Below are 17,519 nucleotides of genomic sequence, written 5' to 3'. Positions count from 1 at the left end.
ATATCTATATCCATTTCCATATCCATATCCATATCCATATCCATATCCATATCCATATCTATATCTATATATCTCACAGGCCTAGAATTCTCCCTCTCCCTCTCCCTCTCTCTCTCTCTCTCTCTTTCTCTCAAAAAAAAAACAACCAGAAAATGAAAATCAAAACAAACAAAAAATGAAAAAACAAAAGAAAACAAACAACCTGAAGCCAAACACAACCAAAAAAGCATGGAGTCCATTTCCTGTTGGCCAACTACTCCTGGGCACTGGGCCTGCCTGAAGTGTGATCCTATGCTCATTTTTAGGTGAAAAAGTTGGATACAAGGACATTTAAAAGCTCATCAAATTTTGTAAGTTAATCAATAGCTGTAATCGTGATGAACTTTGTCTTATTTTTCACAGGTTAACATTTTTGTTAGTCAGAGAAAGTTAATCACTACTGCTTGGGAATAAAAATTAATTCAGAGAAACCATTAAGTAAATGAAATTCTGCCAACTTTTCTAAGGCAGGATTTTTTTTTTAAAGTGAGGTCCCACTATGTAGCCCTGGCTATCTTGGAACTTACTATGTAGACTAGGCTGGCCACCCAAGTGCTTGGATTCAAGGTGTGTACCACCATATCTGACTTTAAGACAAGAATTTAAAGGACAATTTGTTCAATGAGCTTGTGTCTCCTCTTGAGCATGGAGATGTTATAATGAATTGAATCTACTAAAAGCAAGACTTAACTGACAGTCTGTTCTATAGGTGCATCTGTTTCCACTGTTGCTCAAGTGTGTTATGCAAGGATTATAGAGGGACATTGCTTTGGATTTAGAATCTACATGAAGCCAAAGAGCCATGCCATAGCAAAATGGAATCACTCTTTCGAAATACCATTGACTAACCTGGAACTTTAAGGAATCAGATAGAGCTCAACAGACCAGCTTTTCCTAAAAGGCCTAGGCACTCAGCTAAAGTAAAAAGTTTAGGCAGCTCCTAAACTTCACTTATTGTCAATGTAGCAACAGTTTACATTAAAGGATCACTACACAAGTCACTATACATGACACCTTCTTCCTACTTACCTCAACATCATCCTCATGAGTCACAGTCTAGAGGTCTTGAATGAGTTTGTTTTCTCAGCCAGTTAAGGAGCTAAAAGGCAAGGGAAATCTCCAGGTAGCATTGGGACAAATCTCAGACACAGCAGACAGTAGCAGACAAAATCATCGGTAAAGAAAAGACTTTTAGTTGGTGTGTGGAAACACACACACACACACACACACACACACACACACACACAGAGAGAGAGAGAGAGAGAGAGAGAGAGGCACAGAGACACACACAGAGAGACAGAGATAGAGACAGAGAGACACGTTACATAGTATAGGGAGACCGGAGAAGCTGCAGTCCAGCCATCCATCAGGCCTGGGGGTTTTAAAGGTCTTTTGAGATGGGTCTTTCCCCCCAATTTAAAGTTGATCAGTTTGAACAAAGGCAGGGAGGCTGAGAGCTACACATGTCTGAGATAAACAGATTCTCTTTTGGCCTTGAACTTGTTGGACAGGAAGGGAGTCCTTACTAGTAAGAGAAAAAACCCCAACAGGTCCCCCCCCACCCCCCCAGACAAGGTCTATCTGTGTAGTCTTGGCTGTTCTGGAGCTTGCTTTGTAGACCTGATTGGCCTCAAACTCACAGAGATCCAGCCCGGGGCTTTGTTTTAAACCGCCTGTCTTTTGTCTCTGGTCAAAGGAGGATGAGGAAGAAGCCAACCGTCTTGGAAACTCGCCATAGTTATTGTCTAGTCATGGCCTCTCTTCCTACCTGTTTGCCTCTCAGGGAGTCTGTCTAGCTCCTTGTCCCCTGCAGGAGTCACAAGTTTCCCTCATGACAAGAGTTAGGAAGTATGCTTTACAAAACCTAAATCCTGATTGGTTGATATGAATACTGTAAAACCTTAAAATAATTGTCGTTTCCTCTGTTCTGTGGCCTTTTTAGAAACTTAGAACCAAATCTACTTCCCACCTTCAAGTACTGTTCTGGATCTGATTGATGGTTTGCAATTGGATGCCTATTTATTCTATTTATTGATCCCCTCCCCCAAATCTTTAAAGTATTTCTTTTGCAGAATGTTGTATACATCTTAGTAGTCTGCTTCAAGTCATTTCTGACAAATGAAGGATAAATAATGCTATCAAATTCAAGGCAGTCATTTTTACAGCGTGAGGCAGAAACAAACAAACAAAAAACGTGACTGGCATTTAGAAAAATAAATTCGAGTTCTCAGGGCCAAGGTGAACTTAATAAAAATGTTTTGTCAAAACCTATTCTTAAAAAAACAAAACAAAACAAAAAACTGTTCTTTAAAAGTGGCAGTGGTGACAGCAGACACCTGTAGTCCCAGCACTTGGAAGGCAGAGGCCTGGCTGAATTTGAAGCCTGCCTACACAGAGAAACCCTGTCTCGAAAAACAAACAAACAAAAAAAACAAAACTTGTTCTTTCCTCTGTGCTCCTTCTAAGTCAGGATTGTTACCCCACACAGAAGTGACTGTCTTCAAGCCACAAGAGGGTGGAAAGTAGAGGAAAAGGCAACTCATATTTTAAAGTGATTGCAAAATCTTGACTGCTGACACACGGAGCTAATCTTTGTGTCATGGAGGGGAAACTTGTAACCCTCCACACAAATGAAAAGGGGATCTTTTCAGTGAATGTTTGTTGAGAGTTTTATTGTGTGGGAGACTGTAGTAACTACTATGGAAATGACCAGCTGTTTCATGCTCCCACCTTCTTCTGCTGGTTGGATGGATCAACAGACCAGCTCTTACCAAGCACCAGTTCCACCTAGCCAGTCTCTTACCACATCTTTTTATTTATCTTGTCCTTGAAACAAGGAACTTCAGGATTTTTTCAGGCTTCTTATACTTTCAGAATATAGTCATAGATAAATACATTTTGAATATAGGAATGAAGAGCGAATGGAATTTTTTTTCTCCCGGCATGCCAATTCAGAGCTTTCTGGACTGAGAGGAACGTCAGTGGGTTAGCATTGTCTCTGTGGAGTATAAATGGAGTAAGAAAGAGTAATGTCGGAGAATGGGGGGCTTCAAGCAGAGATGAAAGTGTGACGCAGTCTCAACAGCCCCACAGTACGAGGGAGAACTGGTATCTGGGGAAAGCCATAAGGAGGACACACCAGAACTAGAAGGGCGGTCTACACCTGTCTAGTATTTAAAGCCTGCTGAGAGGCCGGAAGAAACAGTTTCAGTTGGCTCCCAGGTCTGATTATAAGGACATAAAAAGGAGTTGCGAGGTTCCATCACTGAACCCCACCATTGGGCAAGCAGTTTTGTTTCCTATCGGTTTCTGCTCATAAATTACCATTATGCTTTGGTTTGGCAGAAACACGAAAAAAAAGCATTATCAGGTTTTTTGTTTGTGTGTTTGTTTTGTTTTGGGGTTTTTGGTTGTTGTTGTTGTTTTGAGTTTTTTGTTTTGTTTTGTGTTTTGTTTTTGTTTTTGGTTAGTTGGGTTTTTTTAGCGTAGCATCTAGAATTTGGACTATTTTCAAGAGAGATTTTTGGGTGTCCCTTTATAAGAGAGGTACTCGATCTGGCGAGAGATGGGCAGTCAATGTGGAGCCCACAGTAGGTGATTTGGGAACTTATGTGGTGCCTCTAGTGTAAAACAGGAAAATAAGCACGCAGGGGAAAAGGGGTCTCTTTGAGAGACCTGCGCATAGCTTGCTCTCAAGCCAAGCTCTGATAGGCCAGTAAGAACGTCTAACGCAGGAGGGGGACAAGACCTGAAGTGACCCAGCCAGACTTGGGCACCATGGTAACAGCACCACCCGTAAGAAGTGGCAGGTGGTACAGCCCAGAGGAAAAGGCGTGGCCTAGGCGTCGGAGGGAGGCGGGCTGGTGACATGGGCGTGGCCATATGCTCAAGCGTGATAGATTGCCGCTGTCTGAAGGCAAAGTCCTGGGCAAGTTAGTTTCGGCTGTTATCAGGGTCTCGTCAGTGCTTTACTTGCAGAGCCATGGCAGAAAGTCGGAGCGGGAGCGATCTGGAGCTGGAGCTGCCGCTAGGCCGGCAAACTCCACTAGGGCGGGACTTCCGGTTTATGGGCCAAAAAGCGGGCAGGTCAGGGGTCAAGATCTCGCGTAGCGGCGTGACGTAGGGGGCGTAACCAAGAGACGCAAGGAACTGCATGCCGGGAGTCAGCGCGGAGATTGAATTCGGTAAGTACCGGAGACTCTATGTAACTTTAGCAACAGGGTAGCATGGCCTGTCTGAGATGACAGGGACTACCCCTTGGCCTTTACACACACTATCTTGAGAGACCTTGGTCCAGGGAAAGCGGTAAGATGTAGGCCCAAGAGTATAACGGAGATCCAAGCCCGGGCTTCTCCAAGGAACTGGTGAGGTGTCGAACAGCAGGATCCCAGTGCGTTCTCTTCTATAAAGGGTCACTAAATGACCTCTGAGGACTTGATTCATTTAGGAGATGAGACTACATTTCTAGAAACCGAGGCTGAAGAAGCCGGAACTCGTCCGGATCTGCATTATTGATGTCTGGAAATGGATAACGCCATCGCCAGGGTAGGCATCGGTAGCACAGCTGTGTCTGGAACACAGATCTGACCCTTCTCCACTTCTCAATTTCTTAATATCTTTTTTCTTTTGTGCCCTATTCCAGATCGAGAGAAGAGGAACTTCCAAAATAGTGAATGGCTTGGATCCTAGTGACAGTCGGCATTAAAAGCTACTGGATGGAAGCTGCTGGAAACTCGTAACTATAACTCTACCTCGTTTGTCTTTTATTGAAAAAAAAAAATTGAGAAGTACTTGGATGTGTACACCTTAGTTTGGATAATCTCTGAAAACTACTGTTGCTTTTTCTCCTGCTTTCTTTCCTGTAAGTCTACCAGTCTCCAGTCTCTCCTTTGCTATCCCAAAGTTTTATTGACATATGTAAAACAATCAGTGGGATTACATATGTACCTGAAGAACTGTGAGTATGCCTAGTATGCGCAACAAAGCTTTTCTTTTTGAAACCTTTAGCATGCTAAAATTATGCAGAAACTGAAAAAGAACTGCAACCAATTTCAGCTATCTCAGAGTCTAGTATGGCCTGTTTGAGGTTGTCTTTTTTGATAAGGAGGGTCCCTATACTTCTGTTTATTTCTGTGGATCTCAAGCTGTCCAGAGGTTGGATTTTAACATTTGCAAGAAGTTCAGGGTTAATTCTAGCTGGCCAGTTTGTGTGTACCTTGCTGTGAACATGGAAAATAGAGTGCATTAGTAGATGGTTTTTCTCACACCCCTCCCCATTCCTTTCTTGAAAGTTATATCTGTTGGATTCTGCAACTGTAACATAGCTGTAGCCATTTTGTTCCATGCCTGCCCGCTATTTCATATTGTTGGTGTAATATGGCTACCAGTCATTGCCACCGAAAAATAACTTGACTCAAAGCAGGGTCATGCTGACCATATACCTAGTTATGTTCTGAGGTTATGAAGTTAATCTTAGGAAATTCCACAACTATAAGCTTCACCAATAGGACCCATCAAATTAAATATCAATATGAACTGTTATGTCAAATAGCTTGATTCAGAGCCTACCACCAGGCAGCACCTCTAGCACCTGCATATGAGCTCATTGTGGTTTTAGTAGTTTTAGCCTTTATAAGATGGCCCTGAGAAATGTTTGGGGTCATAGCTCCCAAAGTCTGAGCTGTGCCCCTGACTGGTCAATCCTAGGGTGTGTGTTCAATAAACCATCCCTGTCTGACTGAGATTGGTGTTGATGAAGTTTGTGGGGCAACTCCTAAATCCCAACAATATCCAGGTCTTGATAACGCCATGTTGAAGGGAGTGATTATAATAGGAGATAATAATTTTGTTTTTAATTATGTGTATGTGTGTAGGCTTCTGCATGAGTCCACTAAGGTGAGAAGAGGCTGCTAGGTCACCTGGAGCTGGGGTCACAGGCAGTTATGAGTAACCTGATTTGGCATTGAGCCTGGAACTCACTCAGGTCCTCTGGAAGAGCCTTTGACCATTGAGCCACCTCAACCCCAGGAGGTAATTATTCCCCACTGTGTGCATCTTCCTGAACATGGTAGCTGTTAAGGGGCATTTCTGACCTATCAATAGTACCTTCCCCAAAGTGATCATATTCAAAATGGTCTCAAGACATGTCCAAATCTCCTCTGCGAAGGGGAGCAAAATGATGCTGTTAGAACACCATGGAGATAAGAGGGTACACACTCAGGCTTGTATATATGTGAATCTTGATGAGTTTAATGAAATGACTAATATCTTTTAAATGATTAATACATATCCACTATTGACAATGAAATAGTATTTTCAAACATTGCTTTGCTCTAAGAGTCCGGGTTTCTCAACTTCTTTGCAGTTTATTAATAAATATAGGAAAAGGAATTCATTACTAATGCTAGTTTAGTTATACTTGATGGCTTGAAAGCCATCGTGAACATAGTGACACTGTCAGTTCATTTTCTCCAACATTGATTGTGGTTTCACTGAAAGGAATTAGCCCTGACCAAAGTAAATTCCTGGCTGCTGGTTATGCCTCCACCCTACCTAGCCTGGTTTATTCAGAACACCGGTACTTCATGTGCTTAGACTTAAAATCGAAAAGGTCCTGTTTATCTACTTACTAATGTTTATATGAGTGGGACCTTTCTTTCTGTGGCTTATCATTATTATTTGTTTTTATGTATAGAAGTTAAAAGCTGAAGGCCCAAAATCGGAATGTACATATTAGGATTGTTTGCTGGGTTTAGTCCTAACGAAGAAAACAAAAATAGTGGCCCACAGATGCAGAATTTTACTTGATTAACTTTTGTGAGTCATGTTCATATTTCTAAATTGTTCTGAGAAAATTACTGTATAGTAGGCCTTATTGGGCTTTCAAGATGCTACACTGTCTCAACCTATTTTCGCCCAGGAAATATGGTCTTTGTTGCGCCCCTGAGCATATGTCCTCTTGAGATAATGGTGCTCTTCCCCTGCTTAGTTATAAAGACAATACCCATTGTTTCTGGCAACTTCTTTGACAGGGGAAGACCTGGTGTATACTCAGGACCTAGAATGACCAAGAATGTGGAACCTTAAAGAAAGGTAAAGTGCAAAGGCCTTTGCTAATTCCCACAGCTCAGAACTCAGTGTTGGCTACTGTTTCTAGTAAGAGGATTGTCAGCATATCTTCTTCTGATGTTTAAATCTGACTTGTCAAAAGCAGCATTACTGAGAGGTAGAATCTTATTTAGAAACCAGCATTTCAGGACATCCCTGAGCACTGTGCTTGTATTTTTTGCTTTCTGAAAGCCATCTTTAGTTGTGAACTAAGCTTATTGCTTGCTGTTTCCTTAGATAAGAGACTATAACTGGTGATTATTCTGACTTGTAATTTAATAGTTTGCATATGTTAGTTGCTAATGAAATTCCTAGTCACCTAGAAAAGAAAGGCGTAAGGTCCTAAACTGTAAGGAAATAAATTTTCCTTTGCTATTAATGAGCTATGACAGATATGAGCTAGAGTAGGAATAGTACAAATGTAATATTACTCCAGTGATTATTAATGTTCGTGGTCTCTGTACCTTTAGAAAGAAGTGAAACGGGTGAAGTGAAACAGGTCTCACACCTGGGACCTTAGGGAGGCCAAGGCAGGAGTTCCAAGAAATTCTGGGCCACACTATGGCCCAGCTATGAAACACTTTCTCAGACAAAACCAAACAGATAGACTTGAGTGTGAGTCTCTGAAATGTAGCCACGAGTCACTTGTTATTTACAAGGAAATTTTAATTTTGTTAAACTTTTATAACTGTGCCTACTCCTTGCTATATTTATATCATACATTTCCATCTTCAGAGAACATTTTATCAGATGACACTGCTTGGTGTTATGACTAAGTTCTCCCAGTTTTCCAATTGATTTTGAAGGCTATCAGACTTGGAGAGCAGTAGTAATAGCAGTAATAGGAGGATGGGATGCCCTTTCATCAACCTTCCAGTAACCTTGAGAAGCAATGGCTGGATTAAGAATTTCTTGAGTTTAAGGCTACCTGCAGCTCCCTGGGACTAACATGAAGCCCTGGAGCACAGGAAATGCAGGCTTTATTTCCTGTGGTAGCAGTGCCATGTAATCCCACTGATTAGTCAGTTCAGCTTCAGAGATTTCACCAGAACCCTGAGAGTCCAGCAAGGGGATTGTGCTTCTGGGAGTGTCGGGAAAGCCTGAATGAGAGCCTGCATACTCCATTGTTTGTACCCTGTCTTAAGGCCAGAGCCTACTAAGAAGGTCTTTGGTTCTGTGGGAAAAGCATAGCCTTCATGAAAAAGACAGGATAGAGAGCTGGTCTGACAGGTGGGAGTAAGCCACAAAGGTCATTCTCAGTTTTTTAATAGATTAGAAAAGGGGAAAAGAAACTCATTTTGATAATTTGTTGTTTGAGTTTTTGAACCAGGGTCTTACTATATAACTCGAGCTAGCTTGGAACTCATACAGATTTGCTTGCCCCGGCCTTCTGAATGCTGGGTTAAAGACATGCACCATGAGGCCTGGTAATATATTTTATGTAAACTTATATAGTCAGGATGTTGACCTGTTTAAGAATTACTTCTAAGTGAGTTTTAGAAGCAAGTCTTCATAACCTGGTAGGTGTGTTCCGTTTCTAGCACCTCGTGCTTGGACTGACCAAGGAAAGCAGCAGGAAGAAACCAGGGCTTGAGAAGGAAGGAAGAAATGGGGTGAGATAAGTTGGACTTTAGTACAATAGTCTCTAGCATGAGCACACTGGGTAATTTCAGGAATCTGCTGAGAGTCAGGACACAGATGTAGAGGGGTGACAGTGGAAGTGTCATAAGATGTCTAGGGTCTAGAGGCCTGAGCTAGGTTGGCTGTCATGCGCAAGGAAAAGAAGAGATGACCCTGAAAGATCCTTAAGGAGGAAGTAATGTAGTGATCGTTGTGGTCATGAGAAGGAAAGTTAAAGGACAATCAAGTGTCTCCAGTGATGCTCGTCATCTACACTGTGAGTCTGCAAGTTGGGGTGTGGTTCCTTTTCAGGCTAGAGAAAGGACATTACTATGAGATTTTTCACGGCAGTGTACCTTTGCTCACTCCACAACTAATAAAAGTCACCTTTGCCTTTTCCTTTTCCACCTGTGTGAGAAAAAAACCGTTTGGTTAGACCATATCCTATTTTGAAGGAAAATGAACAAATTGTTTCAGACTGCTTTTTGTTTAAGTAGAGGAAGAGAAGAAAGGAGGGGTGAGAGTTTTTTTTTTCTTTTTAGAAAACCAAGCCATTGGCAAAAAGCTGATGAAGAACCAAGCTGCCTCTGTGTTAAACTTAAAGGCCATCTAATAGTAAAGGTAAAGGAGGTTCCTTCCTGTTTATGATTAAGCCTCTGTTTCTGAAGGATTAGGCTAGGCCCCACCCGTAACTCTAACTACAAATACTCCAGGAATGACGATCATGCCTTTGTTTCATGAAGTTGTTGATAACCATCTTGCAGCCCTGCCCTTGTTTCCAAGGGTTATATGACCTCCTCTGACTACTCTTTTATGGCTACCTGTTGTTATGACTACCTTGTCTGCCCTCCAATCATGTTCTTGTTTCAGGAGGGACAAGCTTGTTATCCTTATGTTCGGCTCCTGTAACCCCGCCTATTTTGACTGCCAAATCTTCCATTTCCTATCCTTGAGCAATAAATAAAAGTCTTGTGTTCCTCACGTCCAATTCTGACCTCTGGAACCCTGCCTTAGGGGGAGGCAGCCCATGTACAGGAATAAAAAGCTTGCTTTAGTTAATTTGGTCATGATGATTTGGGTCTGTGGTCTTTCTCCTTCCATCTTTGAGATTAATACTGGATCCACCAAGAAGTTGGTAAAGAAGTCCTCCAGTCAGTGTCTAAGTTAGTAAAAGAGCAGGTGAGTATGGGGAAAGAAAGTACAAATAAAACTGAACCTGTAAGCCTAAGGGCAAATATTGTGGGGAATATTAAAAAAGAATATGACAGGCTTCCTGTGCTACTGCCAGCAACTTTCTGCCCCGTGGGCTGGCCAGCTATGCACTCTGACTTGAGAGCTCCAAAATCTCTCCTCCTCCTGCTGCCTCCACAGCTAGCCCCATGCAGTGACCGCCCAGCTCGCAGTTAGATAGCACAATGCCCAGTAAAACCAAAACTCTTGAAGCTTATAATTAACCAGTCAGATTTATATATCAATAAATTCTCAGTTCACAAGATGCCCTCATAATAATTTCAGGGGTAATTGATAAAGATACAAGCTGCCCAACTAGATTTAGACAAGTTATCCCAATTATTCTATCCCTGCATGATATTCATAACTACCTGTGGCTGATGTCCTTAAAGCAAAACCAGCTGGCTGTAGTGGCACTAGAGAGGATGAGTGAGTGGGGTGTTTAGAGTTTGATGCCAGCCTGGGATACAGAGAGAGACCCTGTCTTAAAGAATCAGAGCCATTGAAGGACTTTCTAAAAAGATGTCCATTCTGATCAGATTGTACTATTAAAATAGTATGCCGTTTAAAATTTGTGTTCTAGTTGGTTTCTGAAATATAAAGCTTTCTAAAGATCATAGGTTTCAGGTATCTCCAGAGATTAAAAGAACGCTGTGTTATATAGGTGAGTAATAAAAAGCCTCCTGTTTTCAGAAGCTGCTTACAGAGCATTCCTGTGTCCACTTGCCTAAGTCCTAACTCAAAAAGTAAGTTTTCCTTCCTTCCTTCCTTCCTTCCTTCCTTCCTTCCTTCCTTCCTTTCTTTCTCTCTTTCTTTCTTTTTTTTTTTTTTTTGATACTGGTCAGAAGCCTGGGCATGCTTTCCCTAGTACTCTGAGCTTTCTTGATGCTCTTTCTGTGAAGTCACTTTCTTCTTTCTACCATGAACATGCTGCCCCTAGACTAACAACAGTTCAATGCTACCTCGTTTTCTGTGACAGGTTTTGCTATTCAGTAGGTCTGCCTTTGTCGTATGTTCCCGTCTATAATCGTATGATACAACTTTCTAAACTTAAAAAAAAAAAAGACCTAGGTTTTCATAGAACAGGATTTCTCAACTGTGGCACTCAAAATTTAGGGCTGCAAAATTGTGGGAGTGCACATAGATTCTAGGGCAGTGGTTCTCAACTTGTGGGTCGTGACCCCTTTGCAGATTGAACGACCCTTTAGGGAGTAGCATATCAAATATTTACATTATGACTCATAACAGTAGCAAAATACAGTTATGAAGCAACAACAAAAATAATATTATGCTTTGAGCTCACCACTAACTACATGAAGAACTCCTTAGCTTTGTATTCCCCTGTATTAAAGGGTTGCAGCATTAGGAAGGTTGAGAACCACTGCTTCAGGGTGTTGTGAGCATCTCTGCCATTTGCCCACTAGGTGGCACTGTCACACCTTGTGCTAGCATGACCATGCTGAGAGCAGAATCACTGGTCTAGACTTCCAGAGTTCCTTGTCATTGCTGTGACACTTGTGCCCACCCCCACCTCCCAGTACATACCTGGAAATAAAAATGAGTATATGTTTTTTAATTTCTATTTTTAGTAATCGAAGGAAGAGAAGCATCTTTTCAGTGGAGGTGAATGAGAATAAGCAGATTTCCGTTTTTGTAGAAATAGGAGCTTTCCCAGGCACTTAGGTCTAGAAGTCTTTCATCTTAGTTTACCTGAATTTCAGATGAAACCAGGAAACAGAAATTGGCAAAGGGAAACAATTTATTTGTAGTTTGGGCAAATATTGAGTTGTTGGCTTATTTTAAGTGCCTTTATAAAGTAATTTATAAAGAAATTTGTGGGGGTGGTAATTTTATTCAACTCTGGGCTTGGAGAACTGAGTTGGAGACCACAGGCCTCATAGGAAAACACTCCCCATTTTCCCAGGAAGCCTCAGATACTGGTGTTTTTTTTTAGGCCAATGGGTCTTCTGCTCCATGGTCCTTTGTTCTCCCATAGAGAGATTTATTCTAACTCTCCTGCAGTTTTGCCCTTGAGAAAGATGGTGGTGAAGCCAAAATTTGGCCATCTTTATTCCAAAGTCAAGATGGCAACCACTCACCATCTATTTACCCAGCATATATACTTTGTTCCTGTCAGCAAGGCAGGTGATTTAAAATGAGCAGGTTCACCACCATTTTTGCATTCAAAGCTGCTGGTGCTACTGCCACCACTTGAACCACACAAGGACAAGCTGGAGGTGGGAATGGGAGGTGGAGGACAGAGAGGCTATGCAGCACCTGGAGCCCTATGCCCTGTGCAGTGAAGGGAGAGTGGGAGGGTGCAGCTTCCAAAAAAAAAAAAAAAAAAACCTGGACATAGCGAATTCAGACCAAGTTGAATAATTTTTTATTCTAACTCTTTAGATACTGTGGCACCCATCTTCCCAGCATTTGCCAGAGATCCCAACACTATTGAATTTGTGTCTCAATTCATAGTCTGGGATCAAATGATGTTTATGTGGGGGTAGTAACCTCAAATACGATATCTCAGGACTCGGAAACTAAAGGAGGATATGAGGTTGGGCTGGATAAGCAAGTGAAAGGTCAGCATAATATTAAAGTGAGTAAAGATATCTGTTTGTGGGAGAATTGGCGCTTCCTTATAGCCAAAGGATACCACTGGTCTCTAGAAGACTTGAAATGGTCTGATTGAATCAGTCTCTATTCTGATTCAGAGAGGAGTTTTGAGCCAGAACATGAGTTGACCAGTCAGCTGGACCTCAGAAAGAGCTAGAAAGAGTAAGTGTATTTAGCAGGAAGTCTCAGAGACTGAAAGCATTCTCGGCCTAGATTAGATTGTACTGAGGCTAGAAGCTTCAAGGACTAGGCCTAAGTTAGCAGACTGAGGCAGTAAACCTCCAAGACAACAGTTACTTTAACTGAATAAAAGTTACTTTTACAGGTGGTGTTTTTGTGTTAGGGCTTGATCTGGATATGACAAGATGGTCTGTTGAGCCTGTTAATTGGTCTGGTTGTCAAGAAGACAGCTATTACTTGTCTTCTTGATGTCCACTGTAGATCAGATGGCCACTTGGGTGTGGAGGAGTTCCTATAACAAAGGGCAGTTAATAGTTGGTGGTCCCTTTTTGCATCAGGAAGCCCCTTTATGTCCAGGTTAAGATGCTGGAGTGTATTATGTTATAAATGTATTTGGAGTCAGCATATATTTTGACCATGAGGTTGGAAGCAAGTGTGAGTGCTTGGGTGAACGCTGTTAGTTCCACCTATTGGCAAGTTTTGTGAAGAGTAGAGGTTTGGCTTCAGTTATGTGTAGACTTACGGGAGTAGCCAGGTATCCAGGAAATACAGCATATCCTGCCCCCTAAAGACTTGCTTTAGGGGCTGGAGAGATGGCTCAGTGGTTAAGAACACTGACTGCTCTACCAGAGGTCATGAGTTCATTTCCCAGCAACCATATGGTAGCTCACAACCATCTGTAATGGGATCCAATGTCCTCTGCTGCTGTCTCTAAAGATAGTGTACTCACATACATAAAATGAATAAATAAATAAATCTCTTTTAAAAAGACTTGGTTTAGGATGTTTCCGTCTATAAAGTGTGATGGCTAGGGAGACTCCATTCCCTACCAGGTGCCCTCTGAATAGCCTTGGCCTCTGCCCTAAGTTCCAGAAATACGAGTTCCTAGAAACTGTACCTTCCCCAGAATGGTGTAGCTGCTGTGAGATAATTAACTGCTGGCTCCAGCTTCTGTAAACCCATTTATTGCTATGTATGGGGGAGCGAGACCTCACATAACTGAGAAGATTGAACAAGTTTCTCATCAGCTGCACAATGATTCCACAGAAACAAGGTAATTGTGGTCTCTACCTTTAAAAAGCCTTCCCTTAGCCCCTGCTGGACAGCACACCTTCGATTTGGCTTTAAGGCTGTTGCCCTGCTAGCAGGTTTTAATAAATTCAGCTATTACAATTTGAATTGAATCTGTGATTTATTTTCTGGTGTCTCAAACGCCGTAACATTTTTTAATGTTCCAACAAGATCCCTGGAAAATACCAGACTCAGGGACAGGAGTTGGGATAATTCCTAAGTGAGAGCAAGTCTGAGGTGGAATTGGAAGCCCGTGGAGCCCAAGACCACTGCTGCCACAAATTTAAGGTTGCTCCTAGACAGGAGTGAGTTTCATAACTTGGAGGCCTGGGAGCATATAGCTCTACACAGGAGTGAGTATGCTTTCAGTGAAAAGTAAACCCCATTGTCTCCATTTAAGGACCAGGCCTGATTTCAAAAAAGTCCTAAGGCACCAGCTCTAGGAACAGACCCTAAAATCCAGAACAAGGTCATAAACCTCTCTTCAAAAGAACAGCCTGGGGACAACCACAAAAATGGGGAAATATCTCAGAATGACCCATCTGTGCTGGGCAACCCTATTTCATATGATTAAACATTCATGACAGGAATGCAGAGCACTGACCACCTGTGATCCCCTAGCACCCACCAGTGAAATTTTAGATTACCTAATCCTTCTAGAGAGTTCCCCCAGTTCCCTATAAGAAGGCCTCTGCCTTTGTCTGTGGGTCGGCATTTCAAAGAATGGTTGGTCCCTGCACGCTGGTTGTTTCTCCAGAATAAACGTTCTTTGTCTTTACATACTGAGTCGGGGGTCTTCCCTCAGCGATTTTTGGACCCTTGCAGCACATTTGACAGGCCTAGGGAGCCCAGACTGAAACTACCACAAATTTACAAATTGAAAACAATGAAAGTAAGTTGCTGACCAATATGCTCTGAAACTCAGACCAACTGGTGAGTTGTTCTGTTCTGTTTTGGAATCCAGACATTTAGAGAGATATAGAGGAGATTGGGTGCAATTTTAGACCCAGTCTCTAGGACAGAAGAGATGTCCTTCTGTCCTGGTTCTGGTGTATGTGTGAAGGTATCTACCATGTCTGAGCTTGTTCAGCCTTCTCTGACTATTGACATATGGTATTCTTTCTGTTGGACTTGTATTTTCAAGTTTTGTTGCAGGGGTAGGAGTTGGACCTCTCACAGCCAGACTGCCTCTGAGCTGTATACTGTAACACTTTCAGGAGTCCTGTGAGGCAGACTATGGGGCTAAATTGTCACCATAGAAACTCTGCTAGAATGGCCCACTTTTGATGTCGAGTGTTCAGATGCAGGATCATTCAACGCTCAGACTGCTAAGAGAGTGTGGCAGGTAGGTACAGGGAATCCTGGCCACCATGATCAGTTTCCTTACATTGACCCCCCTGGTTCTCCCTCCTCCATGGCTGAAATGTACCCTTAAAGGAGCTCCTTTATTTTAGTCTCAAAGTCAGTGAGCCAGAGGCTGAGTAAGAACCTTAGTAAAAAGCCACCACTCTCCATTATAGCCCCTGCAGAGGAGGAGGATATCTCTCTTATAATCCACACATTCAGCCGGTCCAGGACCCAACTGTGTCTGAAGGGGACTCCCAACTGGTCGTAAGAATTTATCCCAATTTGTTCTTGTTTTCACCTGGTTTTGCCCTCACCTCTGCCTGACTGACTTTGACCTCTGAATACTGAGTCAGAACCCCCCTGTTCTCCCTCAGCCCTCTCTGGAGGAAGGAGTCAACAGAGAACAGAACTTTATCTTTTTTCAACCAGCAGATTGTATAATTGGAAGACACAAAGAACCTTCCCTTTTCTGAGAAACATCAGGCTGCCAGCAGCCTATTAGAAAGTGTTTTCTTACCAACCCACCTGAGCTGATTGTAAGCAGCTTTTAGGTATTCTTTTTTTTCCACTGAGGAAAGGGACCAGATCATAACAGGCCTAGGAACTGGCTGAAATGGGCCCAGGGTCCCCCAGGGTTCAATGCAGAAAGATGATCTAAGTATTGTCCTCAACCTTACCAAACTGGGATCTAACACTGACCAAGGTAAGAGGGCGTCCACACCTCTACCAGGCCCCACCAACTGTAATGAGATGAGCTTCTTGAAAGGCAGCTAATCTCTGAGAAATGAGAATCTCCTGCTGTGTCCCTGGAGTGTCTCTAAGAGGATTAGTAGATGTTCATACTCATTGATCCTGATGACCCAGGAAAACACTCAGCTATTAATATTGCTTTTGTCACCGAGTCAGCCCCAGATATTGACAGAAAGTCACGAATATTAGAAGGGTTTGAAGGAATGAATAGGTCATAGCTATTAGAGATCGCTCAGAAGACTTTTAACAATAGAGGTCCAGATGGGAAGAAAGACAGGAGGCTTGTCAGGATAATGGTAGCCATGTTCAGAGAAAGACCCAAGAAAGCCAAAAGTACCTCAGGCACCCAAAGCAGCACTGAGCCAGGGTGGAGAAGGACCAGTGTGCCTATTGTAGAGAGAAAGGGCACTGGAAAAGCAAATGGCCAAGGATTCATAGACAAGGATAAAGAGAACTAAACCTCAGTCTGCCTGGATTGGATTGGCAAGACTGAGGCTCCATACCAATAAGCTGCCAGGAGCCTATGGCCACAGGAAAAATAGAGGTCACATATGCAGAAGTAGATGTAGTGGCATAGAGGTAATCTGGGCTCAATTCTGCTTCAAGGAACATTGGCTCAAAAGACAGAACAGATAGCCTTGACCCAGGAGCTAAAATGGGGAAATAGCCACGTTGTCAACACGTGTACCAATAACCCAGTATGGTTTTGCTGCTGTATATCTTGATACACTGCAGTATATCAAGAATGGAACCTGCTGACCTCTGTGAGGAAAGAGATAAAAAACAGATCTCAGCTCTCCTAGCAGCTATTTGGTTGCCAGAGAAGCTTGCTATTACTCATTGTCAGGACACCACAAAGGGTATTTGGTTGAAGCCCAAAGCAGAGATTCACTGAAGCCACAGCAAAAAGAGCAGCCACAGACCCAGTGGAGCTACTTACTACAAATATTAGCCCCCTTCTTTGGTCCTCACTCTCCTGCCTGAGCCAGACTTGCAGGAATGCCCTACATACACCAGTGAGGAAGAAAATTGGTCCAGACAGCAGAGGTCTACTAAGAATGTTGGCAGGTTCTTCCAAATGGATGTCCCATCCTACAGAAGCCCTGAGGCCATCCCTCATCTCACAGTTTCATCAGAGCACACTCCTGGCATCAACAAAATTAAAGGAATTAATCAGGAACTGGTACTTCCTAATCTACCTAGATGAAAGTGTTGAACAGATTACCCACCGCTGTGCTGTCTGTGCCCAGGTTTAAAATCCATGTGTTCAAGAAAGGGACATAGTGTCAGTGAACACTGGAATTGGAGTTCAGTGAAGGTACCCTGACAAGGTTTGGGTACCGGCATTGGCTAGTTTTTGTAGATACTTTTTCAGGATAAATAGAAGCCTTTCTTCTATCAAGTCAGAAACAGTAATGTTACTAAGAAGCTACTAATGGAGATCATTCCCCAACTTGGCCTTCCCTCTTTGAGGTCTGACAGTGGTATGGCCTTCACAGCCACTGTCTAAACAAATGGCTAAAAGTCTAGGAATACATTGGAAATGATACTGTGCCTAT

General features: G+C 42.6%; 1 long non-coding RNA gene across 1 annotated transcript; it reads left to right on the top strand.

The window, feature by feature from the left end:
- Positions 1-4,683: 4,683 nt before the first annotated feature.
- LOC114616726 lies at positions 4,684-10,422 on the top strand. Its single transcript, XR_003710676.1, has 4 exons — positions 4,684-4,774; positions 5,913-6,069; positions 7,071-7,131; positions 9,309-10,422. It is a non-coding gene; the product is annotated as an uncharacterized LOC114616726 (long non-coding RNA).
- Positions 10,423-17,519: the final 7,097 nt, after the last annotated feature.

This window comes from Grammomys surdaster, unplaced genomic scaffold, assembly GCF_004785775.1.
Source record: "Grammomys surdaster isolate TR1022 unplaced genomic scaffold, NIH_TR_1.0 131, whole genome shotgun sequence".
NCBI lineage: Eukaryota > Metazoa > Chordata > Mammalia > Rodentia > Muridae > Grammomys > Grammomys surdaster.
Note: the sequence above shows the minus strand (reverse complement) of the source record. Positions and strands in the feature narration are given on the sequence as shown.